The sequence below is a fragment of the Nyctereutes procyonoides genome, unplaced genomic scaffold, assembly GCF_905146905.1.
Source record: "Nyctereutes procyonoides isolate TBG_1078 unplaced genomic scaffold, NYPRO_anot_genome, whole genome shotgun sequence".
In the NCBI taxonomy this organism is placed as follows: domain Eukaryota; kingdom Metazoa; phylum Chordata; class Mammalia; order Carnivora; family Canidae; genus Nyctereutes; species Nyctereutes procyonoides.
Window position 1 is genome coordinate 2,183,320 of NW_026575156.1, and position 14,426 is coordinate 2,197,745.

Genomic DNA, 14,426 nt, shown 5'->3' on the forward strand with positions numbered 1-14,426 from the left:
GGGACAATTTAGAACAGAAATAAAAATATATGAAGTGCATTCACATTAAAAAAGAATTTATGTCAATGGTGAGATATAACAGATTGTTAAATAAGAATTGTAAAAATCAAATTAAATAAAAGTCACACAGTTCATCATAGCACTGGACAAGATAATTTTGAACTTTATATGACATGACAACAACAGCTAAAGGCCATGAATGGAAGAAGTGCTCCTGAAGGAGCAGAAACACTATGGCTGGTTTACTTGAAAAATTTTTTGGTTCATGGTGGTAATAAAGTTCTAATTTATTAGAGATACATCAAAAGTCAAAAAGGTAATCTAGGGTTTGACTTTCTAATCAACAGGAAACCTGGAAGCTATACTAGGAAAAGAAAAAATATTTAGCTGTATAAAACTTAAAACTTTTGTAAGACAAAATATGTGACAAACAAACCCAGGATATAAGAATAAATAAGAGGGATGCTTGAAACCCAGAAAATAAATGGTTAATGTCTCTATTATACAAAAGCATGTGTCTATTGATAACAAAATTAAATACAATGCAACATATAAACAGAAAAATTATATGAAAAAATCACTAATAGGAAAACTCAATAGCCAATTAACATATGATGGCAAATGGAGGATAATCTTCTTAATGGTCAAGGAAATGAAAATTCAATTCACAATGAAAAACAACTGTGCATCCAGCTGATTACCAAAAAACAAAAAAATAGCTTCTACATTTGGAAAAGAGGGTGGGGGTGGGTAGAGCTGGCAACTATTTTAAATAATTGAAAAGCACAAAGTTTATACCCAAATACTTAAAATTTATATCAAAGTACTATACAAATATCTATGTGACACATAACAACACGGTATTTGCATTCATAACAACAACCACAGAAAACAAAATAGAAAGAGAGAGACACAGTATAGGAAAGACATTTTACTATACCTCCATAATTCTATGGCCAACCAAATGAGATGATAACATAATGACTTAACAGCAAGTCAGATCAAATTCCAATATGCTGTATTGTATTTCTTGAAAACATAAATTAGACATTATTTTCACATATACATGAAACATTTAAAGAATGTTATCTATTTCTCCACAAAGAAATTTTCACTCAATTCTGAAAAGAAAAATTAGTACAGAGGACATTCTCTAATCTCAATAAAATAAAACTACTTATGGATAATAAATCAGAATTTTAAAAGCCCACTATATGTAAAAATTAAAAAAAAACACACAAATCAACCACAAAATTCTTCTTCAAAGGGGTTGAAAGGAAATCAAAACTGAATTTTTACCTGGGATACAAGTTAAGCAATTTTTAGGAGAACAATGAATAATTCTAAATTTTTATATTAAGTTAAAAAGAAAATGTATATATATATATATTTTTAAATATTTTATTTATTCATGAGAGACATAGAGAGAGAGGCAGAGACACAGGCAGAAGGAGAAGCAGGCTCCATGCAGGGAGCCCGATGTGGGACTCAATCCTGGGACTCTGGGATCACACCCCGAGCCGAAGGCAGATGCTCAACCACTGAGCCACCCAGGCATCCCAAAGTTAAAAAGAAAATTTAACGTTTTTTTTTAGCATATAACTCAAAAGCTTAAGGAAAAATCATAAAATAAAGATAGAAGATGGAAGAAAAATATTGAATTGTTGAAATAGATGAGCAGCAAAATAGTGTTACACTTAGTAATTAAAGCTTTAAGCCAATTATCTGAATAAAATAGTAAAATACATAAACAGCAATAATAATCAGAAATAAGAAGGAACATGCACAACACACATACAGAATTATAATGGGAAAATAACCATTGGCACATTGAAAATTTGAAGAAACCGAGAACTTTGCTGAAAACCATGAAATACTTAAGTACCTATAAAAATTTAGTGTATGGTAGAGGTCGAGATGATCATTTGATATATTAATGACAGTTGTCTGAGGAAAAAAATGCTTGAATCTCTTTCCATATGGATATGTTAGGAAAATTATACTTATTATTCACCTAAGAAATGCTTTATAAACATGTGATGCATGAGCCTGTTATTTTGTATATTTAGAAGCTAGTGTTAATTACTAAAAGGCAGAAGGCTGTGAAAATATTTCCTCCCTATGATCAAGTTCTCTTCACATCACTGATTTATTTGTAAAGATAAAAAGGAATTCCATATTCATATCAGATGGGAATCAAATGGATATGGTTAAAGCTAAGAACGAAAAATGCTTCTTAAAGACATTGTTTGAAGGGTGCACTTGAAAGAAACAGAGGTAACTTCCTTAAGGCTTAACTCCTCTGCTTCATTTTATACACTGAGTTCTAAGCTTCTTAGCATATCCTTTTCTCAGAAAATAAGTTTGGTTTTAGCATAGTGACTTCTTTTGTATTTAAACTTAAATTTATAAAGTCCTTTCTCCAGGCCTTATTTTTATGAGTATGCTTCAAGCAAATTTAAAGATCCAAGAGATAGTCAATGAATTCCTCTTTTACTCAGTTTTTTTTTTCTTCCAAATGTGGGGCTTTTGCATAAGAAGATAAATATTATGAGAGCAAGGGATATATAATGGAAATCCATAGGTTTTGAGACCAGATCATTTTTCCAACTGTAGGACTTATCCATATCCAATTCTCCAACTTCATTTTTGTCCTCCAGAAGTGGGGATAATTTTTTCTTTCTCTTGCTCTCTCCATCGATTTGTAGATACACATACATATATATGATTTCTCTATATATCGATGTTGAGTACGTAGTATATAAGCAACTAATTATGGAAGTTATAAAAAATGGAGGCTAATCCATATTTGTCTGACAAATATTTATGGAATGCCAATTATGTGTCAGGGTTATTATTATGATCACTATTATTTTTGTGTAAATTAATATACACAATAAACAAATCATTTTTGAAAAATAATATGGCTGATAATTTTCCTTTGGACAAGCAGAAGAATTTATTTTGTTGAGGATTCATACAAACAATTACTTTTAAGCCAATAAAATTTAGGCATTAAAATTCAAAGTAAAGTACTAGAGATTTAAGGATTAGTTGAGTTGCAATCATTCTAGAAAAAATATGACAGGAAAGGACAAACCGGAAACAGCCAGTATAGTAATTGTTGAAAAAGTAGGTAGTAAATGCAGTTTGGACAGAAATGTTAAGCAGTGATTACAGGAAACAATGTAAGAATAATGAATAGCTTTTAAATATTGTTAAAATAGATTAGAGAGGACCAGTGGGTAAATCTCCATATTCTTGAAGGACGATAGTAGTTTTAATATATGTGCAGATTTAGCAGTAATAAGTTTAGTAAACTATTAACCACATAAACACAGATTTCTGGCATGGAATGATGATGAGATTTCCCACTGATTAAATGAAGTATACCTAAAAGAAGATCATGAAGTAAAATATAATTTTATTCACCACAATACACCTTTAAGTTAATGAACTAAACTTTAAGTAGTTTAATCACTATCTATCTTGTATCAGAAAGTAACAGTGAATAAGACATAAAAATAAATAAAATTTACATGTTGAATATTTAAGAACTATTTTATATATTGGAAATATATAAAAACTTAAAATGCTAAGATACTGTGTATGTATGCATAGTGTGTGTACGCTGCAAATCTTCCTCTCTATCCATCAACAATAATTGTTAACAAATATTTTGTCTAATTCACATATGGTAACACAAAAACATAACACTATATTCATAAAGATTTCATTTTCTAAAATACAGGTAGTAAATTACCCTGATGCGAATTTGAGTAGAAAAATATTCCTTCAGATTAAGCTCTTGAAAAACTTCTTCCTGTAAAAAAGATTGGGGTTTTAAGAGTTGGCTTATTTCGCACTCAAATTTGACAATCTTTTCCAAGTTGCTTGTTGTTTGTTTGTTTTATGAAATGCTCTTTATCATAAGCAGTTGATGGAATGCCCACACTGTATTTGCAATGTCACAAAGTTTTCTTTCTCTTCTGAAGAACCTATCCAAAAAGAAAGGAAGCATGGTTTTCCTTTTGTTTTTTTTTAAATACAAACATTTCTAGCCTGTTTAATTGTAATAATAAAACCAGCCATGGTGAAATAGCATTTCTTACTCACAGGTTTTATTAAAAAAATTATGGCATTATGGTAGCATAGTGTCCACTTCGAATTGCTATACAATTTGGAAATAAACTTTCTTTCTCCAGTTTTCTTAATAGTTCTTTTTATTTTTTACCTAAAATATCCTCCAAAGTCTGTGATTCAAAGATGCTGAATATTAAAATTTAGTTGAAAGCAATTAAGAGTATTTATGAAAATCTCCTTAAAGAGGTTTAATAAATTCAAAAGCCAAAATGAATAAGACTGCTAAACAAAGAGCTTAAATGTTTATTTAATGCTTAATTTGAGCTACTTCTATTTAGTTATATTTTAAGCATCATTTTATGATACTCAGCAATTTATTTTGGTGTAGTTTTTGTTGGCAATTATTTATTGATTTAGCAAAGTGGAAATCCAGGTTGATTCTTAATTTATGACAATTTGGCTAAGTCAAAAAGTAGTTTTCTTACAGTATAATGATTATCAACCATATTACCTGATAAGTTTATGGAAACTGTTTCATGCCTAAAGTGGTACAAATGATGATACTCACATACGAAATTCTATGAAATATGCAGTGGTGTAAGCACAGTATAAGAGCACTCCTGTGGTTATGGAAACAGGCATATGGATATTAGCTATTTAAATGAGTCTCCACACATTATCCAGTATATTTCAACATGTTTTATTGACAAATACCATATGATAGAAGTATATGGTAGTTTTGCCTCAGGAAATTCAGAAATCTTTATCTTGGGGTTCTCATTCTTAAGTTTCCTTGAATAATGAGAATAAGATAATTCTGGGATTATTAAAAGAAAATATTTAGTAATGTAAAATAGGCAGTGTAATACTGTCAAAGATTTTCAAAATGATTTTCCCCCAGATGTTATATATTCAAAAGATATTGTCTTCCTAAAATCCACCACAAGCTATATTGAACTGCCTCACACATTCATTTGTGAGCATCTCCTCATCCTACTCACTTCTAAAGATCATATCTTTGAATATAACTGGAACATCAATATAGTCATACTAATAAAATATATACATTTGAATAAAATAGGAATCTCTGAGTCTTCACTGATGTAAATATACAAGTTAAATATAAATACAAGTTCTTTCTCAAGATAAAATAATAAGTCCAGAAGGAATAAATGAAATAGCAAATCTCCATTTGGCAATCATCATAGTAGTATTTAACCAGAGCATCAATGAAGAATAGAGGTAGAAAGTTAGTTGAGCATTGGAATATTTGCATAGTCTCAAAGTACTTTCCAACAAAATTCTTGTTAATTATAAGGAGGAAAGAGTAGATAAAGAGGAGATAAAGCTAGCACACTTTGAAATTCACTCATAGAAATGCAATGAGAATACACCATCAATTCTATGATTTTCCTGACAAAAAAAATGTGTAACCTGCCTCTAATCATGAGGAAACATCAGACAAACTCAAATTCAGGAACATTTTACAAAATGACTGGCCTATACTCTTAAAAATCTAAGGCCATGAAGATCAAAGAAGCCTTGAGGAGGTATTTTAGGATGAGGGAAACTTAAAAAACATGGTGATCAATGCAAGGAATGATCAAGGGTTAGATTTTTCCCCCAAACCAGCATCGTTGAGAAGATTGGTAAACTTGAATGCGATATCTTGTGAAGGGTTTATGGAACTATTTCATACTATGCTTGCAATGCTTTATTTACTTTTTAAAATATTTGTTTATTTATTTGAGAGAGAGAGACTTGAGGGAGGGGCAGAGGGAGAACCAAGCAGACTCCCTGCTAAGCATGGAGCTCTATCTATGGAATCATGACCTGAGCCAAAATCACCAGTCAGATAATTAACAGACTGAGCTACCATGGCAGCCCCTTATGTTTTACTAAGTTTGAAATCTTACCAAGACAAAAGAAAAATACTGTACTGATACTGCTACTAATCTATAAAGTTACTCCAAGCCTCTTGGATATATATTATTAAAGTAAAATTAGAAGATTAAGGACCGATTTTTATTTATCTATCAATCCTTTGTCATGCATACTGGTGTTCTAAATAAAGTAGCATTCTAATTTCTTAACTAGATTAACAGACACACTAATTGGGGAAAATTAGAATTTTTTTCTGTGATCAACCACAGAGCCAACAATCCAAAGGAAAATATATTAAATTCATTTCTGCCAAGTACTTTTTAATGAGTTAGTCATCTGCACCACAATGCGATCCGGCTGTATGTCTATTATACATGAAACATACTTAGTTATTTTTTTTATTTAAAATGATGAAAGATGCAAGCATCATTGGCCAAATAATTATCAATCAGGACAACATTCTTTTATAAAGCACAGAATATAGATTATATTGTATCACACATGAAATAGAGTTTGAGACAGATAACATGATACAGAGCGTCATTGCTCTAATTTTGATGATGATATCAGAGACGTTATCTAAAACAAACTTAAATCATCTGTAATGACAAATATATATAACCCTTACTCATATTTCCAACAGTTCATCAGTTATTAACTTTCAGATAAATGTGAAATTATAGGAGATTTGCCATATTACTTTTTTCTGGACTATCTCAAGTATAGAGACCTATAATAACTTAAAAAGGACTCAGCAACATTTAAGTATGTGTGTTTATTGTATAATAACCTTCATCCCATGAAATTTTACTCAGATCACAATGAAATGTATTTTATTCACCATGTCAGGAAAAGAAATCATCACTAAACAGCTTGAATGTTATGTTCATTCAAATTTGTTATGGCTGAAAAGGAAAGCAAAGAGGTTTTCTACGCAGTTGTATTTTTCAATTTCAGTAAAACAAAATGAGATTATATTAGTTATAGAAAACACCTGAGTTCTGGTAGACAAGTCTTGTCTTCAAGCTTACATGTAGGTGGGAAGTCATTTAGAGAATATCATTTTCTTTATGTAGTCTACCAAAAATTGTGAATAAAATGATATGCAGCAGTTTAGATTTAGTAATCTGTCCACTTCTTGTTAAAGCCTAAGATGAACATCTGGCAAAGGAATTGCAAATCACAAATTCTAGTGATTTCTTCTATTAATTTGTAACTACATAGCAAGCAAATATAAGGTATTTACTTAGAGAACCTCTCAGTTATTGATAATGACAAATAGTATGTACTTTTCTAAAAATCCGTATAGAGCCATAGTAATGAGCTTCCATGATAAAGGCAATGCTATAACTTGTTTGGACTATTTCAATTTCCTTCCGTACACAGGAGATGACTTCATTTCATCACTCGCTTATTGACGAGATGGGGCCAAATAGCAAGTTCGGAGCAATGGAATATGGGTAGATGTGCTGTAGTGAACTTTCACTCCTGGTCCTAAAATTTTCAGTTTTCAGTGGCAGGATGGCAAGTGCCGGAGTTCCATAGACCCAAAAAGTGAAAGAAATTTCCTTCTCTAAATTATCCCTTGAAGGAGACTGGCCCCAAAGAGTTCTCTGACCAACCACATCCATATTGGACTATGACATAAACGTAAAGGATGTTAATCCATTGATATTTGGGGTTCTTTTTTATAGCAGCTCATCTAACTGACTAAAATAGCTTTCTATTTGAATCATAAGGTAATCTTGAAACAAACAGTAAGTATGTGTGTGTGTATTTGTATGTCTGTATGTGTGTGTGCAAAAGTGAATCAAATTGTATAAATTTCTCATTGTCAGAGTGTTTTCCCTCCCATTTTCACAGCTAATTTTATAAGAAAGATTTGAATTTTATACAAAATATCCTGATTGTGATTTATTTTTAAAAGAAACCTGAATTCAACACAGATTTGGCTTAGCTTTCAACCACCTTTATCTATAGTACCACATGATCAGTGTTCATTGATGTTTGAAACGATGGCTCTGAGAAGGTACAAGATGCTTAACCCTTGGGTCAAGATTTTATCCCAGGGACAAATCATGAAAATTATAAATCCAATGGACCAAATATTATTTTTAGATAGTAATATCCATGTGAAGTATATAGAGTTTAATATGGAGTAGGTGAGAGTTGGTAGGTCCCCTCCACACATTGATCATCCAGAGAACAATGTCAGGTCTGTTAACATAATAACAGAACAGAAACCTAATATGTAGAGAGCTTGGCAGTACAGAGAACACTTTACATGGACCATCTGATTGAATCCTCATAACCAGTCCAGGATGGAGTATTCTAATGATGATCCTTGGCTTATAGGTTAGGAAAAAAGCCAGAAGGCCACTATTCTGAGACTGCCCTGGTGGGAGTAGTGTTACTGAAAATAGTCTCAACATTTCATTCAGTGTCTGACAAACAATAAATACTGGGAAGATCTTTTTTGCAGAGCTAAGTAATCAAGGATTTCTTGCATGTCCTTTGATTCCAAACTCATCCTGTTTGCCAATAGTACTGATGTCTCCAGCTGGGGGACTCTCATGCTATTTTAGTAGCATCCCTTTCCTGGAGCCCTTGCTGTGCTTCTTACTTGAACTTCCAATAAATGATAACCAAATATATGCCCTATAATGAATGAATATCCTACTTCTGAACTGAGGAAACTAGAACTCAAATGCACTCATATGAACTTGTTGTAAGTTCATACTGGAGGTACCTCAGACTCACAGATAAAATAAGCCAGGGCTTTGCACTTTAGAAGATGTATCTTGGCTTTCAAGCCTTTCTACTCTATCCCAACCCCATGGGACTATGGATTATATTCTAGTAGTAAAAGATCAAAGTAAGAAAAATTAAGAGCTGACCTCAGCGTCCAGTTCCAAAAATCAATGTTCACACCCACCCAATCTCAAAATGCTGCTTCAGCCTGGTAAGGAGAATGGTGATCTCAGTGGAAACCTCAAGATAAAAACAACAGTATGTTGTGGGAGTTAATCAATAGCTTTCTGAGGAGGAGTAAGTCATTCAGCTGAGCTTTAAGTAGGATGCCTCTTCCTGTCAAAGTTTTAAGAAAGGGGTTTGAGGTATATAAACATAAGTTACATCTTAAATGTAGCATCTCAAGGCTTTGGCATTTGGTAGCTTCCTTTGCTAATTATTAGGGGAAAAAACAACAGGATGCATTTCTGTTTCAGCTCTGTTTATGGAAATAAAGAAGAGAAGGATGTATTGTCAGTAATTAGGGGACACCAAGAAGAATTGATATTGAGATAAACCTAGTGGCTATATCAATATGGCTTATATATTGGGGATTTCAACATGCAGATCAAGTATCATATTTCTTTTGACATATTATAATTATTAATTTGTGTTCATTAGTTTGAAGGATAACTTTATTTTTATGTTGCCATCCTTTCTACAATATAGAAAACAGTCTGCAGCCCAATTCTCCTATAGTGAATTCAACATCCAGTTACTTACACTGTTTTATTTTCCTTGCATTAGGGATGGACAGGGATGTATTTATCCTTAAATGTTAAATTGTATCAGAAGGTGAGATGTTCAATTTAAATTGGAAGGATTTCCATTATTAGTTTATTTCTATGTGAAGTGCAGAGAAAAAGAAAGAAGTTAAAATTTATTTTGATTTTGAGAATTTTACAAATGTTACCTAATTTAATTCCCATGATAACACTATATGAGATAGATATTGGTGTCTTCTCTCGCTTTTTCCTCCTCACTCCCAGTTTTTAGTTTAACGTGAGGAAAGTGAAACTATGAATTTAATTACTGTGTCCATCATGACTCAGAGCTCTGTCTGATTTCAAAGCTACTGCTATATTTTTCTTTATTTAAAAAAAAGAAGAAGATTCATCTGGGAGCTACTCCTTACAGGATAACATTGAAATAAATTGTCCAATCTGCTTAGAGAGGATAGCTTTTCTTAAATGTAACTAATGAAATGCTCTTCTTATGAATATGAAGCAAATAAACTACATCAAGGAGCAACAAGGAATTCTGATCATTTGCTTGTCCAATTTTTGTCAATATGCTCCTGTTTGCCACGATGGATATTTAATATCTAATTAAGTTGTGCCTGTATAACATGGGTGACCCAAATTCTGACCACAGTTCTACCAATTGTGACCCAAATTCTAACTCAAATTTGTCTCACATTATCTCTTTACGCAGTATCCAACGGGGTGTAATCTGACTTGCCCCTGGATGAAAACTTGTAGATTCAATGGGGGTCCCATAGGAAATAGATACATATATGGTGTCTCATTGTCCTAACGCATCTTAGTTCAGGAAATGGAATGTCCAACCCAAGACATTAACGAATACTATGAACGTGATTTAGGTTCAAATCTTCTTCCTTTGGAGTTTAGGGTCTGGTGGAGGTGAGACTGCTGAGTGACAAAGGCAGACATGACAGCTTTTTGTGTTTTATCTTCTATGCACTGATCTTCCTCTCTGCCCTTTCCTCCACAAAAGCTAACTAGCTAGCTTACCTGTGCAATAGTCTTGAGTGAGTGGGAGGGGTACTGGCAACAGAACAGGAAAGATCTTCTTTGAGCAGATGCTGTTAGGAGTTGGTTTCTCCTTCACTGGACCTGGCAAAGGTTTCTTTGGAAGTTCCCTGCTCATGCTCCTTTCTTTCGTAATTGCCATGCTTTGGATGGAGGCATCTCTAGACTTTAATAAGTCTGGTCCCCTGTAACTGTTTCCTTAGAAACTGGTAGCTACCTGCAGTTTATTTTGGCTGAGATTTCCCCACCCATCTGGACAGTCATCTTGCACAGGACACAAAGGAACCACTTACTAGATTGCTCTCACCAACATGGGATGCATCTGAATCATAGGAAATACATATCCTTTGCCTCAATACTCTGGATTATCAGGCCACTCCTGGTTACTAGACCTTTCTTGTCTCTGCCCTGCAGAAGGGCCACAGTGCCGGAGTGACCCCAGGGCAGGAGCTCAGGCAAAGCCCCTCTGCCCTTGGACTTTGAGCTGAAGGAAGGAGCGACAATCTCTTCTTTTAGTGGAGTCACCACTTTTTAGTGGAGACTGAAATGGAATTAACAGTGTATCTTTTTGCAAAATACCTTCCTCAAATCACCTTCCCTTCTGTGTTTTAAAATTTTATTTGAACAAAAGAAAAGTATTGAAGAATCATGAAATAAGTTCTTAGACATTTCCCTTTAAAACTCTGTGCATGTTGATTTACTAATTTTGGACTCATAATTGATATTAGCTCTTCAGTTAAACTCAGTCTGGAGATGGAATTTTTTTTAAAGAATGCATTTATTTATTTGACAGAGAGAGAACACAAGCGGGGTGGGGGTGGGGGTTCAGCAGGCAGAGGGAGAGGGAGAGGCAGTTACCTGCCGAGCGAGAAGCTTGATGCAGGGGTCCATCCCAGGGCTCTGGAGATCATGACCCGAGCCAAAGGCAGATGCTTAACCGACCGAGCCACCCAGCTGTCCTGGAAGGATTGAATTTAAGCATTGTATTACAAGCATTGAAGATTTTCCCATTTGTCAAGCTACCACAGCTAGCCATAAGAATCTGTGTCACAAATAAGAAAAACAAGATAGTAAATACATCTGATACCTGCTTTATATTAACATGAAGGGTAATTAGATATCAGATCTTAACATCACACATCAATATTGAAACAGTGGACTGGCTGGTCAGGAAAACAAAGAACACTCTGGGAGCATTTAACAGGACGGAGTATAAAGTAGGGAGTTTTAGAATTACAGAGTATTTTGGAAGATCTAAAAGATACTCTGGCATATTATCTGAACTTACTGTAGAACTAAAATGAATGCTTAGCTTATGTGGAAACAGGTAGCAGAACCTCAGATTTCCACGCACTTATCCACAGAACCCACTGAAGAACAGTGTTTTTTCATTCAGTGCTACTCATCAACAGGGTCTGACTTTGAACCCTCCTAAAATGATTAGCCTGTGTTAGCAGGGAAAAGTATAGAAAAGGATGGGAAGGTGTGAGTAAACAGCAGACATCCCTGCACAGAGATATGCATGTGGATTTGGTTGCTAGAACATACCAAAGAGAAAGTAGAAAATATTCTTAAATGTAAAATGACAGTAGTTGTGAAAAATTATAAACCATCTTAGAAATATATGTGACCTCACATAAATGTACTACAATGCCTATAAAAATAATGTCATGCAATATGAAAGAATATAAAATTGAGTTCAAAGAAACTATGCACGTATGGTTTTTCTGAAAGAGAATTGATGATGATGTGAAGCAGTTCTTTCCAAAAACATGCACACTGATTAACCTATTGTAAAAGCACTTATTTATTTTTCTAATAAAGGTGACTTGCAGAGAAAACGCATTTGCACACTGAAATTTTGCCAATCTGAGATATGATAAACATGGGGGCTTTGTAACAGACTTCAATTCATCTTCCTTTGACATTTTTTTATACTCACCAAAGACATCAGTAAGGCTCTCAAATAAGAGGCAATAAAACCTTTTAGCAAAAATTGAGATGAAAGGTTGCCCTGTGTGTGTAGCCAGATTCTGTAGACTAGCCACCCTTGGCAAATACTTTTCAAGAGTTCCAAAGTGCAAGGTAGCAAAGGGAAGTCTTATCAGTCAGCACAGCGCACACTTCATTAACTAGATCACTAGGGGTATGCTAAGGAGCTCCTGACATGCATCAGAGTATAATTCTGCAGTGTTTATTTTACATGTACATACACACACACACACACACACACACACACACACACCATATGGCATTTGAGAATTAAGACATCCAGATTTTTAAAAGTTATTGCCCCGAAAGCTAGAACATTTTGTATTCTGTTATTCATAATATTAAACTGAGAAACTGGAATTGGCAAGTATAAAGCCAAGTGTAGCATATTATTTATTGCTCTCTTTGAATGGTAGGAGGACTTAGATTTCACCCAAGATTCTAATAGTACTATTTCTTCAAAGAATGTGAAATGAGCTTTCAAACAAAAACTGTGTTTTTTTCTTGGGCTACTGTTATCTTTTTTCTTCCACCATGGAAATATAGCTGAGATTGAAAAAAAAAAAAAAAAGCATTGATTCTGACAGTTTTTAAACAGTTTTGCCAAGAGCTATATTTTATAACAATGTGTATGCAGAATAACAAATATTATAAGAGTTAACATAATAAGAATTCTTTGCAGCTGTGCTTTTAACTGATGGCAATTCAAAGTAGAGTAAATGATCACCAAAAAAAAAAAAAAAGAGTTTTCAAGTACAGCGTGCTCTCTTACTGGTGTCATCATACTGGTGTCTTCTGTTTAGTTACTAGTTTCCATAACGTACTTTCAGTTCTTTCTCTTTCTTTCTTTCTTTCTTTCTTTCTTTCTTTCTTTCTTTCTTTCTTTCTTTTCTTTCTTTCTTTCTTTCTTCTTTCTCTTTCTTTCTTCCTTTTTTTTGAGCTAGACCTTTGTGAAAGTGTTGGGATTTATCTATGGTTGCCCATATAAAGAGGCTTCTTGCATTTGCCTGGAAGAACTTGAACATTAAAATTCAAGTTGTCAAGAAAAGCCTGCCAGTGTGGCAGCTGATTAAATGTGATTTGTGAACTCAGGCACCTTGTTCTCCTTTTGGTGGGTAAATTGAGAGCCAGCATCATTTATGATGAGATCAAGGATGATAATGCCACTCTGTGTGCAACTGAACACTGCGGCTCTTACAGAATTCTGCAGATTTAAACTCCCTATGTTCTCTGAAAGTCCAGGAGATAATAAACTTAATAATTTTAGTAGAAGAACCTGTCTGAAGCTGATATACAATCCATAATAATAACGCCTAAGGACACATTATTCAATAAATACGTGGTGAGGGCCTATTCTGCTCCAGGTACAATACCATGACCTAGACATGGTATGGTGTAGAATAAGAGATGGTTTTAAGGAGATTAGCATCCTGACACCAATTTTCTCTGATGAAAAAAAATTTAATTTATTTGACAAAGACCACAGCCATCACATATTCTACTGAGTTGGCAAGTCTGCAATAGGCACTCATTTTATTCATTGTTTTGACCAATACTGCTTATCAATGTCAGGTTTTAGAATCATTCTAATTCAAATAGTCTTTATATATATATATATATATATATATATATATTGTGGAAGAGGCAGTAAATCTCATGTTCTTTCTAGGCCTTTGAACTTGATCACTATGCTTTTGTCTATCACTTAAGGGTTACTTACTTTTAAACACCGAGGGCCTTTTGTGTCACAAATACATCACCCAAACCCTGGCATTGGGAGTTCAGTATCCATCATCTTTCCATCTTGTGGCTCAAACCTGTTTAATGATACATGAGAAAGTTTGGCCCTGTGCTAAATCAACACTTCCTTGACAAGGGAATAAATAAATTCTGGGGTTGGATAGC